Source organism: Amblyomma maculatum, chromosome 4 (genome assembly GCF_055883805.1).
Source record: "Amblyomma maculatum isolate TAMU_Amacu chromosome 4, ASM5588380v1, whole genome shotgun sequence".
NCBI classification, from domain to species: Eukaryota; Metazoa; Arthropoda; class Arachnida; order Ixodida; family Ixodidae; genus Amblyomma; species Amblyomma maculatum.
Window position 1 is genome coordinate 179855098 of NC_139347.1, and position 9528 is coordinate 179864625.

General features: G+C 48.0%; 2 non-coding genes and 1 pseudogene across 3 annotated transcripts; all 3 read right to left on the bottom strand.

Moving 5' to 3' along the window:
* Nucleotides 1-953: 953 nt before the first annotated feature.
* Nucleotides 954-5936, bottom strand: LOC146193732 (uncharacterized; annotated as a pseudogene). The gene is made up of 3 exons (XR_014706865.1): nucleotides 5780-5936; nucleotides 3638-4985; nucleotides 954-3596 (listed from the first exon to the last, which is right to left on the bottom strand). The product of XR_014706865.1 is annotated as an uncharacterized LOC146193732 (transcript).
* A 2946-nt stretch (nucleotides 5937-8882) lies between these two features.
* Nucleotides 8883-9005, bottom strand: TRNAL-CAA (transfer RNA leucine (anticodon CAA)). The gene is made up of 2 exons: nucleotides 8968-9005; nucleotides 8883-8928 (listed from the first exon to the last, which is right to left on the bottom strand). It is a non-coding gene; the product is annotated as a tRNA-Leu (tRNA).
* A 391-nt stretch (nucleotides 9006-9396) lies between these two features.
* Nucleotides 9397-9518, bottom strand: TRNAL-CAA (transfer RNA leucine (anticodon CAA)). Its single transcript has 2 exons — nucleotides 9481-9518; nucleotides 9397-9442 (listed from the first exon to the last, which is right to left on the bottom strand). It is a non-coding gene; the product is annotated as a tRNA-Leu (tRNA).
* Nucleotides 9519-9528: the final 10 nt, after the last annotated feature.

Consider the following 9528-nt stretch of genomic DNA (forward strand, 5'->3'; position numbering starts at 1 on the left):
GACAGCGATACTTGAGATCTCAACTCCCGGTCGGTGGCAACTAAGGCGCTTCACCGCGCCATCGCCCACATGGGGGCTAGCACAGCTCGAGGACTGGACGGCATTCCCGCTGGGTTGATTAAATGTCTTGGCAGGGAGGCCCGCGAACAGCTTGCTGAATTATACACTGGAATCATCGCCGGCGACCCTGTCCCCGAGGACTGGCTCCACGGCAAGGTATGCCTCCTCCCGAAAAAAGGCGGGGATCGAGGCTCCATCAGGGACTACACGCCGCTGACCATCTCTAGTGTATTCTACAGGGTGTTCGCCCAGGTACTGAAGACCTGGATAGTATCATAGGCCGAGGCGAAGGGCCTGCTTTCGGAGCTGCAAAATGGATTCCGACAGGGTCGTCGCCCAGAAGACATTTTTGTACTGCCGCAATGTATTGAAATAGCGCGCAAAGAAAATTGAGGGCTTGTGGCACGCTTCCTGGACATAAGTTGGCGTGACATGGTCAATAGGGTCACGAAGATTCGGACACGACTGAACGACTGAACTGAACTGTGATAGTGTTCCCCACGAGCTTCTACTCCATCGAATGGCTACTATCGGGTTGCCAACAAGATGGATCGAAGATGGATCGCTACAGCGACTATATAGCGACAACACCGTGGTGGGATACTTCGCCGATGCCAGCTCCGACCCTGTCCCCGTGCGGGTAGGACTGAAGCAAGGATGCCCAATGTCGCCGATCCTGTACATGCTCTACACAGCAGAGCTCGAACACTACTTGATCCGCTCTGGCGTCGGATTTGCCCTTCCGTACTTGCACAATGGCATTCCAGAGTCCTGGACACTACCGGGCCTGGTGTTTTGCAGATGACATTGTACTTCTAGCCGCGGAGGAAGCACAGCTGCAGAAGCTTGTCTCCATCTCCGCCGAACATCTCGGAAAACTGGGGCTAGCCTTCAATGCAAGGAAATCAACTGTGCTGTACTTCGCGGGTCCCAGCACCTCACTCTCCATGCTGCGTCTGCCAAGCGGAGAGCCTATACCTCAGACGACCACCTACAGGTATCTCGGCCTTAACATCAGTGCCCAAGGAGACGTATATGCAGCACACGAAGAACACGTGCAACGTTCCTCCCAGCGAGCGTGCTGTATTTTGCGCAAACGGTGCCTGTGGGGATGCAGCCGATACGTGATAGTCCGCGAATTGTGGAAGGCTGTGCACGTTCCGGACCTGACATTCGCGAATGCTGTGGTGTGCATATCGGCCTCCACGAGTGCTTGGCTGGAGCGCGGACAACACGAAGTTGGCCGAGTAGCCCTGGGGTGTCACGGACGAGTTGCCATTGAGGCAATCCAGGGTGACCTCGGCTGGTCATCGTTCGAAGCAAGAGAGGCCAGCAGCAAAATTGCATTCGAGGAACGGCTCCGCATATTACCCGACTCACGATGGGCACGACGAGTGTTTCGGTACCTCCACTTTAAGGGGACCAGAACGCGATGGTGCTCCGGGGTACAGCGGTTGCGTTGCAAGTACAGTCTCTTTGAAAACACCCAAGAGAACGAGCTAACTGAACGGAAGAGCGGACGCGCGGTGCGGACCCGGGTGCAAGCAACAGAGACCGGCCGCTGGCAATCCGCTATGGAGACCAAATCAACGCTCCAGATGTACCGCACCATAGCCTCCTTTATACTCTGTGCCTGTCAACGCGCCGCGCGAACAATAGAGCGGCGCCGTTTAGTAAAGTTGCGTGGTACTGCCGCTGAGGGCGCCACTGACGTAGAGGTCGAGGCGCACGGGTACGAACGCCGGCGTGGGGGCGGGAGCGCTGTTATTCGCTTGCGGGATAACTGCTACTAAGCATTAATCGTACATATTCAGTGTAGTTACTTGTAAGGCCGACATTTTTAAAGCATAGCAAGTGATCACGGTACTTGCTTGACAATGACAATAATGCTATGACATTTTTTGTGAGGCACTCTCAAGAAATGTGCGCATGGCTCGAAAACCTGTATAACTGCTCCGATAGCGTCAATGGTAACAGAAAAATTGTAATGCTAGTCTATGCTACGGTGAAACAAATTTAAGAAGGCACCAAGATTTATTACATTTAGAAACAGCAGCTGAGCTACAAGAGTAACCACTTTTACAACTTCATCACTTTTTGTGAAAGTGGCTTTTGCTGAAACAGCGGCTTACACAGATCATTTTTGTCAGTTATCGAAGAGGCGTAGTTCACCAGCAGCGGTCTGATAAATCTTGTTACCACAAGTCGAGAAAACTGTTGACGGTGACTGCTGCCACTGACGGGGCACTTTAGCAAACTTGATTTGCAGATGGCTGGAACAGCTGCGTCGGTCAGATTTCTAAGTGGATTTTGTAGTCTGGGATTTTCTTTTAAGGTTCTATCCACAAACAGCCGCAGAGTGTCTAAGACATAGAGTAATGCGTCAGATGGGTAAAGCAGCCCACCTCGGTCCTGACGTCGCGTGAACAGCTCGAGTGGGCTACTAGTAGGTGGCTTTGTTGTGAGTAAACAGCACTGCTCACATACCATATGCTCACTTATTGCACGAGCAATGTAGCCACCTACACAGAACGTAGCCGACAGCTGTAAGGAAGGTAGAGAAGCAGCGACATGCTGCACATCTAAGCGTCCCAAGGCTTCCAAAGCAGCCTCTGGAAGCTCATCGCTGCTCCCAAGTGCACAGAGCCCTGCAGTCCTAAGTCCAGTGCTGTGGTGACTCTCATGACAAAGCACGTTTCTGTGTTCAGATGTCGCGGCGATTCCCGTATTCAAGACCTTTTCTAGTCCTGAGAGTACTGACCGCACATAAAGTTGGTCGTTGCATCCCAGTGACCGCGACGCCTCAGGGCTCCAAACAGCGCTTCAGTTGGGTCACTGCTGAATTTCCGCGTTAGTACAAAACGGAACTTCTCCTCAGCTAGCAGATAGCGGATGCAGCAAGCAGTCGAGTAAGTTGTGAGCAGAAGGGCCTCGTACGTTTCGGCTGTGAAAAAGCCACGAGGATAAGTTGCATCTTTCTTTAGTTGGTCGATATATAGCGGAAAGGTAACTTCTAGCCATTCCAGCCTAGAATCATTTTTGTCGTCAAAGTGCCTGACGTCAGGGAACCTTTTCCCGATATGTTATTGTTTGTTGCTGGTGTCGTGCAGTAGGAACCACCGATGGATGTTTTTCATAAACAGTATTGTTGGTCCCGCATAGGCAAATGACATATGGCAGCTTTGTCCTGTGTGCTCTTTCAAAAACTCCAGAGCAGATGTAACGTCTGGAGAAAAAACTTCGACAGCTCTTTTGACCTTCATTTTTTCAATATTATTCGGAAAAACATGTTTTCTGGTTAGACTCCTCACAAGTTTTACAATCCAATCTTTCTGCATCTCGTAGAGTTTCTTCAAGTGAGATGATGTAATTTCTCCTTTCTTTCCAAGGTCGCGTGCAAGGAACTGAGAGCGGATGTTTTTCAAAACGTGGCAATAATCGCAGCTTGAGAACAGCAGCCGATCATGATTATACGTATGCGGTATCCTGTACGTGAGGAATCCGCAGCAGAGGTCCTTCATGGCACTCACGTTTACCTTATGGTTGTCACTTACAAGGCGCACCACCTTGAAGTCACCTTATGGTTGTCACTTACAAGGCGCACCACCTTGAAGTCAGCCTCTTCGACCTTAGTGAGGACATATCGCATCAATTTGGACAGCTGTGCGCCATTCAGTCCTTCAGTGAAAAAGTACGATGCTGGTATTCTGTGTGAAGTAGACAGACCGTTAATTACAAAACAAAGCAAGGAATTTGCCAGTACCGGCGTACTAGCTGTCAAGATCGATGGCCACACCCATGTCCACATGGCCCACGAAACTATCTTGCTGCTTGTTATACTGTAGCTTTGGCTTGATTCGCATCTCATCGACGATGAGAGAACATACTCTGCAATGCGGCAATTCCAGCTTGTCAAGCTCTGATTTCAGCGGGGCTTGTGCCAAGCCACTGAAGCCTGTTTCTCCAGAAGTACTTCCAATAAAGTTTTGCAGCGTGTTTCTGCTCGGAAGCTTCAACAATCTTTCCTTTCGGGCATGCTCATAGGCTTTTGTAGAAAGATGTCTAAGTATAATGCAGTGTCGCACTTCATCTTCCGACCATATGTATTGGCATTTTTCGCTTGAAATTGACAACTTGGTCCAGCAGAAAAACGGCAGCCATGTTTTTTTTCTTCCGCTTGTCTCCGGATATATGCCATATTCTCAAAATTGCTGTCTTCTTTAAGCTTTTTCAGCTCCATTTTATATCTATCTACTGTGGTGCGAAGCCTGTCTATTTGCTTTTTTAGGTCTCTCTCCTTCCTCTCCCACTTAATTCTTTCCACTGCTAGCAGGTTGGAAGATCTGATGTCAGCTTGCGTTGTCGGCGCGGACGAGTTCTTTTTCTTTGTTTCTACAAATAGCTCTTGGTTAATGTTGCGCCTGCACTACAATATAGTTGACGTTTGTAGTTGGAGAGGCTTCAGAGACCTCATTGTCAGTATCAGAAGTTGGCGTTGCAACGTTCGTGCATTCGTCGTGCTTCATGAGTTTTTTCGCTGGCTCATCTTGGCCACGGCCGCTCGATGGCCGTGTCTTGGCTATGGTGGGTCTCAAAAGCTGCTCTTTTTCTTACGCTTGTACTGTTCCTCTCCTTCAATGTTCGAGGTTGCAAGTATGACGGGTAGTCAGTGAACACTGATGGTACAACTCCCTTTTTCAGACGGCACCTTTTTCCTTCTGCGAAGTCCGAGTTTTTGAAATGTTTGCTGCATACCCTTGAATAGTTGGAAGTGCAATTCAGTATACCCAGTCGCCTATTCGTATTGCTGTCAGCCATTGCTCACGCAGCGCAGCTTCGTCGGGGATCTCATGAAAAGCAACGCCAGGCTCCTTCTTTTTACTGTCCGACCGGCACAGTGGCACACAGCAGTATGTCATTGGGATCTGCAAGGAGAATAACTTCGGTATCAGCTGTTACTTTCAATGATTCAGCAAGTCGCGCAAAACAATTTTTTTCTAACTTAATGAACAAGGAGAACAAATATACGCGTTGTATCTTTCTGTTTCACTCACTCCAAAGTAATCGTCACAAGAGGTAAAGCTTGTGTTTTTATTTTATCACAGAATTATGCAATTAGCCTATACACTGCAAATAAAAAAGTACTGCACTGGAGCATATGCAACATACCACACAAACGAGCTAACAAGGGAGGCAATTAGCATTGCAGTCCAGAAAATACACGTGCACATTAATTATTATTATTGCTTTACTGACGCGTGATAATCACAGTTTCTGGTGCTGTAATTATTTTTCACAGGCCTCAATGCGGTTGAATATGACTTTTGCGGTTTCCGATGCTAGAGAGGGACACAGCGATCGAGTTGACAAGGGAGACTAATATAGACTTTGCATCATCCGGTTTAACAAAAGTTAAAGTAGCCATCGTCACAATGGGTAAAGCCATGTAAAGCTTGTGTTTCAATTTTATAACAAAGTATCACAATTACGTATACTGCAAAAAAAAAGGGCTGCGCAGGAGCACGCCCAACATACTAGACGAGCTAGGCAGGGAAGCAATTATCATTGCAGTCCACAAAACACACGTGCACATCTAATATTGGTACTGCAGTACTTTAATAAACACAGTTCTTTGTTCCGTCACTATTTTTCACAAGCCTCAATGCAGCTGAATACTACGCAGCGATCGCCGGAAGGATAAAACAAAGCTGGCACTTACCAGTTGGTACAATGCTGCATTCCTGTAGCATCCGAAGGCAGAGTAAAAAGCAAGACCTTGAACAATGCGAAATAGCCCACGAAACAACGAGACATCAACAACACGTGGCTGTCCGGACTGCTCTGCGACGCGGCGCACCCGGCACACGCCTGCTACAGTCTAGCCACTGTAGGACTGTAGGCCTGGCGAGGGCGACCCTACGTCGCTGTCGCCATCTCTTGGCAGCCAGCGTACTGGCGAGGGCGACCCTACGTCGCTGTCGCCATCTCTTGGCAGCCAGCGTACTGGCGAGGGCGACCCTACGTCGCTGTCGCCATCTCTTGGCAGCCAGCAACGACGGCCGCGGAGCGCGGAGTTGCGGCACAGAAAGTATAAAGGAGGCTATGACCGCACGCACAAGCCCTCTACGACAACAGCGGGGGTAGTGCCCTTCTTTTCGAGGCGCGCGCTGGAGCTCTGCGCAAACTCGTGTACCGCCGGCGCTTCGATGATTCCGCCGAGGCACAAGCCGCCACCTGCAGAGCCTGCGGGAGACATGAGGAGCTCCTAGCACACCTAGTGCTCCACTGCGACGGGTTGTCTCCTCGACACGCAGATGGCGCTACTCTTTTGCGCGCATTGGGTTTCAAGGCGGGCGACGAAAGCGACGAAACAAACGCTATCGCAAGTCGTAGTGTTTCCACCTCAAATGCTAGGCTACAACAGTGGTGGCAAATAACTCGGCGATGACCGCCAAATGACTGAACATCGCACTCAGTGACTGCCACAGTGCGTGTGTGAGTGTGTGCCAGTGCGTGAATTTGTGCCAGTGTGTGTTTTGTGCGACAATGTGTATGCGTGTTTTGAGTGTTTGTTTGTTTTTTACAACTTTTTGGTCTGATCCGAGGGATCCCGTTGATCTCCCGATACGAAGGGAATGACTACAGACTCATAATAATAATCATAATCATCATCAGGTGTATACTGGCCAGCTCAGACCCGTTAACGCAAGTTCGGGCTACTGAGTGGACTCAAAAGGTCGCTGAGAGCAACGGAACCTGAGGCCATCTAAGTATAGCGCCCACAAATAGCTCATTGCTGACAATAAATGTTTTCCAATCCAAAAATTAGTGCAGAGGAATGAATTTTGTGCTGCTTCACTGGAAGGTTATTGTGATGAGAATACCAAATAACGCAAGCGTATTCTGGTTTGGGATGAATGAGCGTCAAATATGCGAGCGATTTCACTGATGGGGGCGCTTGTCGTAGGTTCGACTTGACTCTAGTTCGACAGAAGTAATTAACTGAGGTGACGATTTGCCTTGCTAGCAATGTGAGCAACTTGGAAAGACCACCTGAAATCGCGTTAAGTGGGTGCCTAGATATGTTTAAGTTGTCTCTGAGGTGCTTTCAGAATCGCCGATAAGTCGCCTCGAGGGTGGTTCTGAATGACGTCGATGGAGTGACGAAAAAAAAAGATTTTTTTCTTTACATTCAAAGACATCAGCCATGTTTTACACCCAGTCAGTACGCGCTGGATTTCAGACTGGATAAGCACAAGGCCATCGTTGTTATTTGTAAGGCGATAGCATGATACGCAATATGGCCAATAAATACGTCTGAAGTATCCCAGATACTAGCCACTGTTGCTGGTCAGGGCAGTCAGAGACACAGCATTTGACGCAGACGGCATACGGGCAAGACGTGTACTGTTTGCTGTCAGCTTGCATGTTAAATGACTGCAGGCCTCCACTATGACGTCCCTCATAGCCCAAGTCGCTTTGAAGCGTTCATCCTGCAAGCCCAAAGTTAAACCATGAACGCTGATTTTTTTGACTCTGTAAGGCCATCTCCGCCTCGGTGATGAAGTGTACTAAAACTACTGGGTGCTTTTTGTTATAGTTTCGTTTTTTCTAGAAGGTCGAATTTTTTTGAAACAGACAGGTAACTGATTTTAATTTTAGCCCCGGGACCGGAATATATAACTACACCATGTAAGACGTAGAATGATTGAATTATTCGTAAATAACTAGATACGTTAATTAACATTCTTTTTTTTTTAATTTTCATTCCAAGGGTTGTGTTGTATTTGCAGAAGTGGAGCTAGTCCTGAAGGTAGTAAAACTATGAAAAAAAAAAGATTTTCTTGCTACAAAGGCCACAAATGTGACCCTGACAGGCGGTTTCACCCAACAAAAAAAAACAGCGCCAGCGGCGTGTCCGGCGCAGACCGCTCGTCGCGCGCTTTCAGGCCGGACCATGGCCGGTCTGCAAGCGCAATGTCTGCACGCATTGGGATACCGACGCGCACCGACGCGGCGACTACCAGCGAGGCCGCGGTCGAAACGAAATTAACAGCGACCTGCCGTGCGTCTGTGAGGATCTCAGGTGATGCTCGAATGACGAAATATCTGGGTGGAACGATCTGCGTCACAGGCGCATTGGTAGGGTGTGAAACTGCCCTATCAGGGTACATTTGTGGGCCTTTTGTAACGCGTGCTAGCCACAATTAAAGAAAAAAAATTCGCTGCCGTACTACGAGTATAAAGGACGAGTTACAAATCTGCAAATACCACATACCCTCTGAAATTAAAATTAAAAAAGTTATTTTGTTTAGTTATTTGGCAGACTAATTCAAGCAGTTTGACTCTTAGATGGTGTCTGCGGCGCAGGGTTGAAATAGAAGACCAGTTATCTTCGTCTTGGTAATGAACTCTGGGAAATGTGCTGTTCTCGGCGCGGAGCAATAGTGCGAGGTGACACAGGAGGGCTGCAGCTTCGCTTGCGGCGAGAGTTTCGCAAGCAGTAAATGGAAAGAAAGAAAGAAAGAAAGAAAGAAAGAAAGAAAGAAAGAAAGAAAGAAAGAAAGAAAGAAAGAAAGAAAGAAAGAAAGAAAGAAAGAAAGAAAGAAAGAAAGAAAGAAAGAAAGAAAGAAAGAAATCCGCTGAAAAGGAGGGGAAAATTGACACCTTCTGTGAAAGCAACGCTTCGCGTGCTGCCCTTATCTTCATCGACGCTTAGCGCTACACGCACTTTCCACTTTAGGGAAATGTTAAATTCAGACCAGAAAAAAAAAAAAAAAAAAAAAAAAAAAAAAAACGTGACGCATAAAAACAAAAATTTGTGTCAGAAGTGGGATTCGAACCCACGCCCACATTCGTGGACCAGAAGTCTCACATTACCCGTCTAACGCGGGCAAGGTTTTAAACCTTGAGTCTGGCGCCTTAGACCGCTCGGCCATCCTGACACGCGATCACGACGCCTCTTGAATAAAAATTACGGGTAATGGTGAGTTGATCTGTTGACCTACTACTGAAGTTTTTGTCGGAGTTTAGGCTGAACTGCAAAGTATTTTCCTCCAAGCGAAGCCCATACGTACGACACGGAAAGAATGCATGCACATTCTTATCCTAGGTATTGCTGATGTACCACTTACCTTCTTCAAGCCGCACTCAAAACAAATGTGGCTGCTCCGTGCTGAAGCGTCACGCGCACTGTAGCAATTGCGCGTGACGCTTCGTGCGCTGCTCTCATCTTCTTCGACGCCTCGCGCAACATGCATTTCTCACTTTGCCAAAACGTTCAATTCAATAAAAAAAAATAAATAAAAGAAAAAGTGATGCATAAAAAAAATTATGTGTCAGAAGTGGGATTCGAACCCACGCCCACATTCGTGGACCAGAAGCCTCAAATTACCCGTATGACGGGCAAGGAATGCAAACCTTGAGTCTGGCGCCTTAGACCGCTCGGCCATCCTGACACGCAGACAC